General features: G+C 46.3%; 1 protein-coding gene across 3 annotated transcripts in view; it reads right to left on the bottom strand.

The window, feature by feature from the left end:
• NIM1K (NIM1 serine/threonine protein kinase) overlaps positions 1-14,505 on the bottom strand; it is a 74,098-nt gene that overhangs the window by 38,472 nt on the left and 21,121 nt on the right. Inside the window, exon 1 of one of the 3 annotated variants that reach the window (XM_075269071.1) lies at positions 13,612-13,684. The exons of the other annotated variants lie outside the window; for them this stretch is intronic. The gene's annotated coding sequence lies outside the window, so the exon portion shown is untranslated. Of the gene's footprint in view, positions 1-13,611; positions 13,685-14,505 lie in introns of those variants that run through there. 3 annotated transcript variants of the gene reach the window in all.

Below are 14,505 nucleotides of genomic sequence, written 5' to 3'. Positions count from 1 at the left end.
GTAGTTTTCCGTAATTGAAAAATTCTGGCACTGTGTCACTACAGCACAGATCTAAAGAGGCATTGGTGTTTCAGATGGGTATGAGACTTGGATGAGTCCCAGAAATGTGTCCCGGGGTCAGACTCCCACCCATGTACGCATTGGTGATGGTCCGTCTCAAGATCAAGCCCATTAACCTGGGAGTAGCCATAGGTTATAAGGAGACAACAATGACATCCATCATCTGATCGGTGCTGTCACTCTGAGTATTTTGGTGTTTTATTTCTCCAAATCCGTTCAGTTATTCCAAAGATATAAGCCCTTTTAGTGTTGATGCGAATTAGAGTATACTAGACAAGTGGGCAGTAACACTGTGTGTGTTTTCCAGTTACCACCCACGTGGCTAATATACCCTAATTTGAATCAAGTCTAAAAGGGCTTATATCTTTGGAATAACTGAATGGATCTGGATAAACAAAACACCAAAATGCTCAGGGTGACGGCGCCGATCAGATGAGGTTCTCTATAAATACCTCTAGTATATTGGGGGCCCTGTTACAGATTTTGCAGTAGGGCCCAGGAGCTTCAACTTACATTTCTGAGCATTAATTTTTATATTTGGGGAAAAAATAACTTTAATTAAGTCATATGGAGATTTGGGTACTAAGAATACAGTATAATCACCAGCAGTATCTAGCCTGCACATTAGATACATGGTGGCCACCCATGGGCCGCCACTCAGTGCCCCACATAAAGTATAAGGTCCCTGTTAGTGTCCCCGCATATGGTATATGGTCCCTGTTAGTGTCCCCACATATGGTGTATGGTCCCTGTTAGTGTCCCCACATATGGTGTATGGTCCCTGTTAGTGTCCCCACATATGGTGTATGGTCCCTGTTAGTGTCCCCACATATGGTGTATGGTCCCTGTTAGTGTCCCCACATATGGTGTATGGTCCCTGTTAGTGTCCCCACATATGGTGTATGGTCCCTGTTAGTGTCCCCACATATGGTGTATGGTCCCTGTTAGTGTCCCCACATATGGTGTATGGTCCCTGTTACTGTCCCCACATATGGTGTATGGTCCCTGTTAGTGTCCCCACATATGGTATATGGCCCCTGTTAGTGTCCCCGCATATGGTATATGGTCACTGTTAGTGCCCCCATATATAGTATAATAGCCCCCTCAGTGTCCCCCCCACACGGTGGTTTCCAGGGAGCCATGAGCCGAATTAGTTACTCACCGCTCTACTCCATGGTCAATACTTGTCACCCACAGCAGAAAAGGAGAGGTAAGTAACAAATCGAGCTCCCTGCTCTCTCCCCAAAACATGAATGAGCCCCTCCATCAGTAGTAAGGGGTGCCCCCACTGGACTTCTAAACTCCTGGGACAACTTGCTAAGGCAGGCAGATTCTCCAGAGTACGTATGGACGGTGCTTATGGCCATACGTAGTTCTTCATCATTACTGAGCAGGTGGCGAAACAGTATTCTCACCCCTGGGAACCTTGGAAAGTACCCCCTGGGGTATATGTACCGCAGATTGAGAACCACTGTCCTAGAGCCTGAAGACTCGGTACCTAAGTACACATGCTAAAGCAGTAGCCTCGTAGCAAGGTAACCTACGCAACCCTTTTTCTTCTTTTCGCCTTCGACAAAATGGAATGCAATACGATAATTCCACCAATACATGCCCACATCATACTCCCATAGTGTACTTACATAACAGTGCCATATGGTGCGGATATATATTACCGCTATACAGTGCGGTGTTACTAAATGCTACTAAACTGTGAAGGTCACTTTAGATGCCCCTTGGCGCACGGTAGACTTAAGATCTCTTTCCAGTACCTTCACACCCCTGTTATAAACCTAAATTCTAGGGACTTATACAGATGCTGACGGACAGTTTTTGCGGTTATATAATTTAGACATAGCGTCATATATTGTGGAAAGAAATGAGCCGCTATCACAAGGAGCGGGTGATTATAATCAGACATTCGGTTATTGCTGAGCATCAGGTCTCGAGGGCCAGACGGGATTAGACATAACATTGTTAATGACACAGGTGAGAAACCTACAGGCTTATGCAAATCCCGTCTATGAACTAGGCTGACACCATGAACCGCTGCCAGCAAAAGAGCCAGCACGCATTGTTCCAGAACACAGACGAATGCTGACGGAAAAAAAAACCGCATGTGCGCTGCCTCAGCCCCGGGAAGAATGGTGCTCAGCGCTGGAAATGACTTCTATGTCGGAATTGCAATTATTTTAAGAACAGCGGGTATGGAAGAATTGTTTTCAGCTCGGCTGCAGAGAATAGGATTTTGTAAGGGTGAAGTCATGTGTAGCAGGTTTATTATAAAGCATGAAATATACCGTATTATAGAGAAGTAGCAGATTATAAGGATAGGACGAGTGGGGTACTGAGCCTGACTATGAGGTCCAACCGCGCAACGGTTCTTAGGCGTTAGAAATCTGGGGCAATTTAAAGGGGTTTTCCAGGTTAAAATTTTTGATGATCTAATTCAGTGAAGGCGATCCTTTTTGGGTGCTACTTATTGTGTTAGTGCAATACTTTTTACTCACCTGTCCACACTCCTGTAATGCTCGCCCTATGCTGCCTCCTGTAGGTGGCGCTATACTGAAAAACGGTGGGATGATACATACAATGTCCTAGCGTTCTTCAGCATCCCTACAGTGAATTGTTCAGTAGGCTTATTCACTGAGTCATGCATGATGTTAAGGATGCTGCCTCTAGAGGGCGGCATACAGAGGCACTGTTCTCCTAATTACATCCTGAAGAATAGATTTGCATATTTTTTTACCCAGAATTCCTAGCGGAGCAGGAATGACTTGTAAGTCTCCGTACGCCTATGTAGGCACACACTCTCCCTAATGTGTATGATTATCCCCTGACCCTGAATTCTTGTTAGTGAAGGTTACGGGCGCTAAGGAGTTTAATCAACCTTAGAGTGGTTAGGGTAATCTGTGAGTCTCCTTGGTTTGAAAGTAGAGATGAGCGAGTACTTTTCGGATCAGTCGATCCGAACAGCACGCTCACATAGAAATGAATGGACGTAGCCGGCACGCGGGGGGTTAAGCGGCTGGCCGCCGTCAAAGCGGAAGTACCAGATGCATCCATTCATTTCTATGGTGCGTGCTGTTCGGATCGGCTGATCCGAACAGTACTCGCTCATCTCTAATTGAAAGCTGAAATCTCAATACTGATGCCAGTGCTTATGGCCCCTCTAAGGTTCCTGGCCCTCCGACTACACCCTCTGCACCCCCTCAAGTTATGCCCGCTGGGTAATTTTCTCATTGGAGAGAGACTGGAACAAGGACTTATTAGACAATGCATAACCTGCTAAGAATTCTGGGCAAGGAGTACAAATAATGGTCCTGAAGTCTTCCTTCTTCTGTTCCTTAGCTGCTATGGACTCCTAGTATATCTAGTATATCTTCTCTTCTACGTCTGTAATATATTACTGTGTATTATCCTGTATCTGTATTACTATGCTGCTGTAACATACTGACATTTCCCCACTGTGGGACTATTAAAGGATCTTATCTTACTATCTTATCTTAACTTATAAGACCTCATTGGTGAAAAATAGGAATTTGCTTCTGGTGCCACCTATTGGATGGATTGGATTGCAAGCATAGTTGTTGCCAGGAGCGAATTCCTCTTTTTCACCAATGTGGTGCTATTTCAGTATACTATACAGGTTTTTCCCAGATTCCACACTGACTCATTCATCTCTATGTGTGTGGGCCGAGAGTCCATGCAGCAAAATTCAGTACAGGTCCTTTTCCTGTCCGGTTTTGCAACCGTGCTCGATGGCCTCAAAGAATGGGACCATGGAAGAGCGACCAGTGCTTGAGCGGTGTATGGATGTCATCTGTGTGGCGCCCGCATTGTTTAATCATGGCCGTCGGCTCGTACACGGTCGTGTGAACGCTACCTTACCAAGACATTGAGGAGGAAGAAGGACAAGGCTGAGTGCTGATAGTTTTCATTATAACGTGAGACAAAATATGACTGAGCAAAGGAGATGAAGGTAGGAAGAGACAGGATATATATATTTTTGCATTTTCTGTGTCTATATTATATACATTTGATCCCACTAGCTTGTATGAAGCATATACTATACCCTCCCTATAGACACAGTCTACGCGTATCTGTTCATGCGTACTTCTTGCTTGCATTCCTCCCCTTCACCTTCCCCCACTTCCTGAAAACAAAAATATAATGCTAAGAAAACTATGTCGCCTCTAAAACCATAAAAAGCAATGTTGTGCAAGCAGCTAAAAGCAAACACGAACATTTTCCATCACACTATAAAAAAACACTCTGCATAAAGTAATGATATATTTTTCCTGGCCTAAAATTTGCAAACAAAGATATATTTGTAAACCTGTACAGATGCAGCATTGAGTAGGGTACGAGGTACTATGGGAGTGCCATCTGCCATGGTATAAGAGGTTATGTGCTCTAATGTGACCGGGAGCTGCAGTACACATTGCATGTTGTTTGTGGCAGGGTTTAACTACCGGGGTAGCAGGGGTAGCAGCTGCCACAGGGCCCGGGACATTAGGGGCCCGGCGACAGCCGCTACCGCTGCGTCTTTTTTTTTCTTAATAGGCCGTTACCGGCTGGGACTGGGATCGGTAAGTGACAGTGTGGGCCCCACAAAAACTATTATTATTCTTGGGGGTCTTTTCAGACCCCTGAGTGTAATGATCGGAGGCCCGGGAGAGGTAAGAGAACATAAAAAACACTGTTACTTACCTCTCCGGGCTCCAGACAGGTTTCGGCCTACTTCTATTACGTCCCAGATTTCAATGAAGATGGCCGACACCACCGAGGAGTGCAGCAGAGCCAGGGAGAGGTAAGTAACAGTGTTTTTTATGTTGGTATCCCCTCTCAGTCTCCAATTATTATACTCTGGGGTCTGAAAAGAGTATAATAATTGTTCATGGGTGTCCACAGTGGGGCATAATACTGTGTGCAGGAACCAATATGGGGCATCATACTGTGTGCAGGGGCCACTATGGGGCATTATACTGTGTGCAGGGGCCACTATGGAGCATAATACTGTGTGCACTGGCCACTATGGGTCATAATACCGTGTGCAGGAGCCACTATGGGGCATAATAGTGTGTGCAGGGGCCACTATGGAGCATAATACTGTGTGCAGGGGCCACTATGGGGGATAATACTGTGTGCAGGGGACACTATTGGGCATAATACTGTGCGCAGGGGCCACTATGGGGCATAATACCGTGTGCAGGGGCCACTATGGGGCATAATACTGTGTGCAGGGGCCACTATGGGGCATAATACTGTGTGCAGGGGCCACTATGGGGCATAATACTGTGTGCAGGGGCCACTATGGGGCATAATACTGTGTGCAGGGACCACTATGGGGTATAATACTGTGTGCAAGGGCCACTATGGGATATAATACTGTGTGCAGGGGCCACTATGGGACATAATACCGTGTGCAGGAGCCACTATGGGGCATAATACTGTGTGCAGGGGCCACTATGGAGCATAATACTGTGTGCAGGGGCCACTATGGAGCATAATACTGTGTGCAGGGGCCACTATGGGGCATAATACTGTGTGCAGGGGCCACTCTGGAGCATAATACTGTGTGCAGGGGCCACTATGGGGCATAATACTGTGTGCAGGGGCCACTATGGGGCATAATACTGTGTGCAGGGGTCACTATGGGGGATAATACTGTGTGCAGGGACCACTATGGGGCATAATACTGTGTGCAGGGGCCACTATGGAGCATAATACTGTGTGCAGGGGTCACTATGGGACATAATACTGTGTGCAGGGGCCACTATGGGACATAATACTGTGTGCAGGAGCCACTATGGGGGATAATACTGTGTGCAGGGGCCACTATGGGGGATAATACTGTGTTCAGGGGCCACTATGGGGCATAATACTGTGTGCAGGGGCCACTATGGAGCATAATACTGTGTGCAGGGGCCACTATGGTGCATAATACTGTGTGCAGGGGTCACTATGGGGCATAATACTGTGTGCATGTATAGTAGCGTGCAGGAGGCTGTACTCCTCCTGCAACTGGGAATTAATGTACCTGCCATAGTTACAGGGGAAATCAGTCTTCAATACAAAAAAAAGTGATCAGATGTTCCCAAAGGTCTCTTATGACCTTATGGGGATATAATCTGAAGAAAAAAATTATTTAAAAAATTAATAGAAAAGTTTTTTAAAAAGTACATAAAATAATTTAAGAAATAAAAGCCAATAAAACGCCGTTATTAAAGGTTATAGCCCCCCCCCCCCACAACACCATACAAAATATGGTACTGAAGTGGTTAAAAAATAAAGCAGCAAAATCTGCCACAAACATAGCTGCGTTTCCGCATTGTGGGCCCTTACATAGGTTTGTCTCAATTAGACATTTTGAAGATAACTTTTAGAGCGCTGACGGTGGATGAGATTTTGGGTAAGCTTTTAGGGAATGCTTGGAAAATTTCCCTCTCCTTCCTTGTCTAGACACCTCTTTCCCTTCCTGCTTTAGGTAAATAATAGCGGACGTGAGAACAGATCTCTAGAGCTCCAGTGTGAGTTCAATCTTACATTCCACCAGAACAGGAAAAACGTTAAAAGTTCAGTCACTGTGCAGTATACAGACATCATGGCCAGACAGATAGCGGCTTTACATCGCCCTTCATGAATAGAGAATAAAAAAATAGAAATGTAAATCCAATGATTGCTGTGATCTTTGCCCTTTGCCTTCCATCAGTTCTTCTCGGTACTTGCAGATAGTCTTTGAAGGAACTCGGCAGGGAGGTTGTTCCGGCCATCTTGGGGAACTAAGCTCAGATCTTCTGTGGATGTTGCTTGCTCCAATCCGTCTGTCTCTCCATGTCATCCCAGACAGACTGAATGATGTTGAGATCAGGGCTATATCTCTGAGGGCCATATTATCACTTCCAGGACTCCTCCAAAAGGTAAAGGTCACGCCAAATATTGATGGAATTTACATTTCTCTTTTCTTCATTCACTTGATAAAAATAAACTACAAACGCTTCTATTTGTGAAAGAATTCTTAATTTTCAGCATTGTTTTCCACATACCTTGAATAATTGAACTGGGTGTAAATCTGTTTTAGTAGAACTTTGGGAAGTTCTAGGCATTAGTAGTCATAATACAGGCACTGGCAGGTGTAATACAGGCACTAACAGGTGTAATACAGACACTAAAAGGTGTAATACAGGCACTAACGGGTGTAATACAGGCACTAACGGGTGTAATACAGGCACTAGCGGGTGTAATAAAGGCACTGGCAGGTGTAATACAGGCACTAACAGGTGTAATACAGACACTAAAAGGTGTAATACAGGCACTAACGGGTGTAATACAGGCACTAACGGGTGTAATACAGGCACTAGCGGGTGTAATAAAGGCACTGGCAGGTGTAATACAGGCACTAACAGGTGTAATACAGACACTAAAAGGTGTAATACAGGCACTAACGGGTGTAATACAGGCACTAGCGGGTGTAATAGAGGCACTAGCAGGTGTAATACAGGCACTAGCGGGTTTAATACAGGCACTAGCGGGTGTAATAAAGGCACTGGCAGGTGTAATACAGGCACTAACAGGTGTAATACAGACACTAAAAGGTGTAATACAGGCACTAACGGGTGTAATACAGACACTAAAAGGTGTAATACAGGCACTAGCGGGTTTAATACAGGCACTAACGGGTGTAATACAGGCACTAGCGGGTGTAATAAAGGCACTAGCGGGTGTAATACAGGCACTAGCGGGTGTAATATAGGCACTAGACGGTGTAATACAGGCACTGGCAGGTGTAATACAGACACTAGAAGGTGTAATACAGGCACTAACAGGTGTAATACAGGCACTGACAGGTGTAATACAGGCACTGGAAGGTGTAATACAGGCACTGACAGGTGTAATACAGGCACTGGAAGGTGTAATACAGGCACTGACAGGTGTAATACAGGCACTGGCAGTTGTAATACAGGCACTAGCAGCTGTAATACAGGCACTGGCAGGTGTAATACTGACACTAGAAGATGTAATGCAGGCACTAGAAGGTGTAATACAGGCACTAGCAGGTTTAATACAGGCACTGGCAGGTGTAATACAGGCACTGGCAGGTTTAATACAGGCACTGTCAGGTGTAATACAGGCACTGGCAGGTGTAATACAGGCACTTGCAGGTGTAATACAGGCACTAGCGGGTGTAATACAGGCACTGGCAGGTGTAATACAGGCACTAGAAGGTGTAATACAGGCACTGGCAGTTGTAATACAGGCACTAGAAGGTGTAATACAGGCACTTGCAGGTGTAATACAGGCATTGGCAGGTGTAATACAGGCACTGGCAGGTGTAATACAGGCACTAACAGGTGTAATACAGGCACTAGCGGGTGTAATACAGGCACTGGCAGTTGTAATACAGGCACTAGAAGGTGTAAGACAGACACTAACAGGTGTAATACAGGCACTAGCGGGTGTAATACAGGCACTAACAGGTGTAATACAGGCACTAACAGGTGTAATACAGGCACTGGCAGTTGTAATACAGGCACTAGAAGGTGTAAGACAGACACTAACAGGTGTAATACAGGCACTGGCAGGTGTAATACAGGCACTAGCGGGTGTAATACAGGAACTAGCGGGTGTAATACAGGCACTAACAGGTGTAATACAGGCACTGGCAGTTGTAATACAGGCACTAGAAGGTGTAAGACAGACACTAACAGGTGTAATACAGGCACTGGCAGGTGTAATACAGGCACTGGCAGGTGTAATACAGGCACTGACAGGTGTAATACAGGTACTGACAGGTGTAATACAGGCATTAGTGGGTGTAATACAGGAACTAGCGGGTGTAATAAAGGCACTAGCGGGTGTAATCAGATGTAATGCACCTATCCCCCCCCCACAAATGTGTATGAGAACCCATTGCAGAGCCCCCCACATGTCACACACAGTCACTGCCCTCAGTGCCAGGAAGAGACCAGAGAAGCAAAGCAGGACAGACCAATATGGCCAGGTTTAAGCTATAGAGTACTTGGATTTTTGGTAGCATATACCAAAGAAATGTGGTGCCATATTGCCCAAATCAACAAAATTGGGAGATACATAGTAAAAATCAGAACATTCGAGGGTATAATGAGAACGCCTGGAAAGTACGGACTCCATATGTTACTATTAGAAAACAATACTGGACTATTGGACTGCTGTAGAAGGTTGAATTGGGAATAAAACGTATAAACAATACGAGAGGTCTCAGCAAACGTAGGGTTAAATCAATTTGCAATTCACTGAAGGCTTCAAAAGACAATTTGGCTTCAAAGGCAGAAAATACAAAGGCGTCCTGTGTTATACGCGCCGATCATTACATATGCACATTCACAATGTACTCATGATTATTTCCTATTGTGCCCTCACAGCTCAGATCTCTGCAGTGAGACTTTGAACTTCTTGTAAGGGCCCGATGCATCCATAACACAGGAGGTGTATTCTTATAGGGGTTTCTGGGCCAAACATATACCCAAGGATAGGTCATCAATACCAGATTGGTGGCCATCTCACATATGACACCCTGACAAGACATAGAGAATGGAGATGGAAGCAGACAGCGCTGTTCTCTGTGTAGTGGTCAGACCAGGTATTGCAGATCAACCTCTATTGATTTTAATAGGAACTAAGATGTAGTGACTCAATTCTGCCACTACACAGAGAACGGCGGTATCTGCTTCCTGCTCCATTCTCTGTGTATCAGCTGCTAAGAACAGAAAATCGATGGAGGTGGTAGATGTCAGATCCCAATAATTTGATATTGATGACCTATCCTTAAGATAGGGGGATGTAGCTATAGTGGGTGCAGAGGTAGCAGTAGCAATTGGGCCCTGGACCCTGAGGAGGTCCCAAAGGTCTGATACATAAAATAGACCACTAGTCTAAATGGAACAGGATAGGTAGGAGCCAATATCAGATTTTACATTGGGGCCCAGAAGCTTCACTTTACACCTCTTGCTATCAATATCTTATGGCTCAGGCCCCACGTTGCGGAAACACAACTTTTTTAGTTGCAGTTTTTTGAGCCAAATCCAGTTGTCTAAAATGGAATGAAAAATATATAGGACGCTCTTATACTTCTCCCTTCTGCTCAATCCAATCCTGGCTTTGGTTCATAAAATCGCAGCAAAATCTGCAACAAAAAAAAGCTGCGTCTCCGCAACGTGGGGCCGTAGCCTGACTTGACTTATGTAACCAAACGTCATAGGACTAGTTCACACGGGGCTAGGGATGGCGTATTTTGGTCCTGATTTCAGAATAGGACCAAAATGCGCCTGCCACGACTGTCGCGGCTTTCTGCTCCGGAGTAGGACCCTAATGAATGGGCCTAGTCCGGAGGGTGCTGTCGTGAGGCGGACGCGGGGGCTGAATCAACTGCGGAATCCGCCTGAAGAAAGGGCAGCTCGCTTCTATTTTCCATAAGCAGGAACATACCGCTCACGGAAAAAAGGAAGCTAGCGGTCTACATAGACTTCCATTGTGAGGGGGCGGATTATGAGGTGGATTCGGCGTCAAAATCCACACCCTCTTGCCCCGTGTGAACGAGCCCTTACATGCAAATCAATGTATGGAATGTAATACAATAAGGGGGCGTTTGACCCCAAGGGGGCATTCACACGGAGTAAAGTGGCGCTGATTCTGCCACAATAACTTGCGGCAGAATCAGCACTGATAAAAAGACTCCCATTGACTTCAATGGGTTCCGTTTGCCGCGCGGAACACATTGAAATCAATGGGAGGCTTTTTAACAGATGTGAAATGGATTGACGTCAGTGTTATATCTGTTAGGCTCCGGCCTCACGTAGCATCGCATTTCTTCTGCAGAGTTTTCCTCTGCGGACTTTCCGCCCCTATTATACCTATATCATACCTCCCAACTGTCCCGATTTCCGCGGGACATTCACGATTTTGGTGTCCTGTCACGCGAACCCGGTCGGCGGGAGGTATGTCCCGGTTTCAACTCAGACCTGCGTCCAGAGGATACATACATATGCGACTAAAGCAAGGAGCTGTCACAGCTCAGCTCTTTGCTTTACCGCGGCGCTCCGGTTAGTGGATGTGTAGGCGCAATGTGATGACGTGACATCGCGACTACAACTGTGTTAGTGAGACTGCAGAGAGAGCGGCGGGGGAGCGTTGGATGGGGAGTATAAGTGTTTTTTTTGTGTTAAACATTGAGGTGGAACATAATGAAGGGGGCCCATGAAACATGATTCTAAGGGCAGAGATGGGGGGGGACATGATTCTGGTGGCAGAGATGGGGGGACATGAAACCGGGGGAGAGATGGGGGGGACATGAATCTGAGGGAAGAGATGGGGGACATGATTCTGGGGGCAGAGATGGGGGACATGAATCTGGGGGCAGAGATGGGGGGACATGAAACCGGGGGAGAGATGGGGGGGACATGAATCTGAGGGAAGAGATGGGGGACATGATTCTGGGGGCAGAGATGGGGGGACATAAATCCAGGGGCAGAGATGGGGGGACATGAATCCGGGGGCAGAAATGGGGGGACATGAATCTGGGGGCAGAGATGTGGGGACATGAATCTGGGGGCAGAGATGGAGAGGACATGAAACTGGGGGCAGAGATGGTGGGACATGATTCTGGGGGCAGAGATGGGGGACATGAATCTGGGGGCAGAGATGGGGGGACATGAAACCGGGGGAGAGATGGGGGGGACATGAATCTGAGGGAAGAGATGGGGGACATGATTCTGGGGGCAGAGATGGGGAGACATAAATCCAGGGGCAGAGATGGGGGGACATGAATCCGGGGGCAGAAATGGGGGGACATGAATCTGGGGGCAGAGATGTGGGGACATGAATCTGGGGGCAGAGATGGAGAGGACATGAAACTGGGGGCAGAGATGGTGGGACATGATTCTGGGGGCAGAGATGGGGGGGACATGAATCCAGGGGCAGAGATGGGGGGACATTAATCCGGGGGAAGAAATGGGGGGACATGAATCTGGGGGCAGAGATGTGGGGACATGAATCTGGGGGCAGAGATGGAGAGGACATGAAACTGGGGGCAGAGATGGGGACATGAATCTGGGGGCAGAGATGGGGACATGAATCTGGGGGCAGAGATGGGGGGACATGAATCCGGGGGCAGAGATGGGGGGACATGAATCTGGGGGCAGAGATGTGGGGACATGAATCTGGGGGCAGAGATGTGGGGACATGAATCTGGGGGCAGAGATGGGGGGACATGAATCTGGGGGTAGAGATGTGGGGACATGAATCTGGGGGCAGAGATGGTGGGACATGAAACTGGGGGCAGAGATGGGGCAACATGATTCTAGGGGCAGAGATGGGGGGGACATATAATTTATGGGTGACTGTAGGAGGAGTATACTGTATGGGGGCACATGAAAAATGAATGAGAATGGGTGGAGTCAACACAAAAGTGGGTAGAGCTAAATTTGCCATGGCGCGCTCTTCGTCCCTCTTTAACTTCTTCAAAAGTTGGGAGATATGCCTATATGTAAAACACCGGCGTTTCCGAAGGCATAACTGACATGCTGATATTTTCAAAAATGTGAATGTTTTCGAAAACCCAGCTTTATAGGCCTGAAAAGACCTGAAAAACACCAAAAACAGCACTGCAAAGAAAATTCCATAGGAAAAAAATTCAGTTTATGTAGAAAAAGGCCGCAGTGTTTTGATGTGATTTTAGTTCATCTCATACACAAGTTACGGGAAGAAAAAGCTGCAGAAAAGTTGAGTTTCCAACACCTTTTTTAGCTATAGAATCGCGAGCGTTCTCCCTACAGATTTAATAGCGTAAGAAACAAACGTAGAAGCAAATGCAGCAATAGCTCAATGAAAGGCTGGCGGAAAAAAAATCACAACAATGCTGTTTTTTATTGCAATATTTTTTAACTTTTTCGCAACGTGGGACCTTAGCCTAAGGTAAATCTATACAGAAATTCCAGGATATATTCCTATAGGTTGTCAACAGTCCAGCATATGGTAACCGTGTATGGACGCTTGTAGGACTATAAGTGACAGCATACATAGGATGATTTTCATCGATGCAGCCACAGTATATGAAGAGATAGGATTTTAACCATAATGGTGCTGGACCAATAAAATTCTCCATATTTTACGGACTAACATGTAATATCTGGACACTACCCTTTGTTGCCTACAACAATTTTGAGGCGGATTCAGCGTCAACATACAAACAAACTCCTGACAGATGTTGTTCGTGGCGGGATTCAAACCCAGGACGTCAGCGCTTCAAAGCTGCAGTGCTAACCACCGAGCCACCATATTGCCTCTAGAAAAATATTTTAAAGATGGAAATTTGCAACAAAAAAATCAGGACGGTATGGAAAATTTCTGCAAAGGTTATTAAGATAGCAATTGTAGTCGATGCCTAGGGAAGTGATATGACACGTGATATAAAGTTGCATTTATCTGTGACCGTCGCAGCATTCGCGATTTTAAGCCACCGTGTAGCTCTAGCCTAAAGCCCGGGTTTATATGGACTACCCCTTTAAGTGAACTTACCTGTGATTGACAACCCCGTGTTGTGTTTGGATCTTTTTTCTCACTCAGCCAGTAGTCAGTATACACACAGCGCTTCTCCAGAGTGTCCCGTCTTCTTTCCGGGTCTCCAGATTTACCCCCTACCATAAGCAAGCAGAGCTGTGCAGATCCTGGGCTTCCTCCTGCTGGGGCGCTGCTCGCGGTGTGATGTGTCTGTGTGTCTGGCTAGCTGTTTGTGCAGTTTCCTTCGCTTTACGTGTTCCCTGTAAGCCAGCCTGTCTGGCTCTGAATCTTCCTGTGCTGTTCCTGTAGGTTTACACAATGCCCTGCTGTGCTAGATCACTGACACACGCTCCTCGTACAGCACAACCCTAGGAATAGCGCATAATGGGGGGCCTGACACTCCGCAGGGTCATACAGGAGTCAGACAAGGATAAAGCGGTTTCATGACGGAAAATATCACAAAATTTCCATGCTGGTACAAGGCATCTTTATACCCTGAGCCAGCTGAGGCGTAGTTCATGGATAACATTTTAACCGTACACCATTGACTTCTAGGTTGCTCGTGTAGCAGTGCTGAGTTTGTCTCCTGGCACAAGACATCGAAACATCACAACAATTATATAGTGGGAGGTAAAGAGTTAACTGAGCTCTGCTACATCCGTGCGGTTTCAGTGATTAGGCAACACACAAATGTGCCCGAGTATTACGTGTAAATTTACATACATGTGCATATGTGCAAGTGCAGAAGGGTTACCGGACCGAACCCAACCACAGAGTCCTGTCCTAAGTCCTGTCTGTCTATCTATCTATCTATCTATCTATCTATCTATCTATCTATCTCCTATCTATCTATCTATCTATCTATCTATCTATCTGTCTGTCTGTCTGTCTCCTATCTATCTATCTATCTCT

This window comes from Leptodactylus fuscus, chromosome 1 (assembly GCF_031893055.1).
Source record: "Leptodactylus fuscus isolate aLepFus1 chromosome 1, aLepFus1.hap2, whole genome shotgun sequence".
In the NCBI taxonomy this organism is placed as follows: Eukaryota; Metazoa; Chordata; class Amphibia; order Anura; family Leptodactylidae; genus Leptodactylus; species Leptodactylus fuscus.
This window is presented reverse-complemented; position numbering and strand designations above follow the sequence as displayed.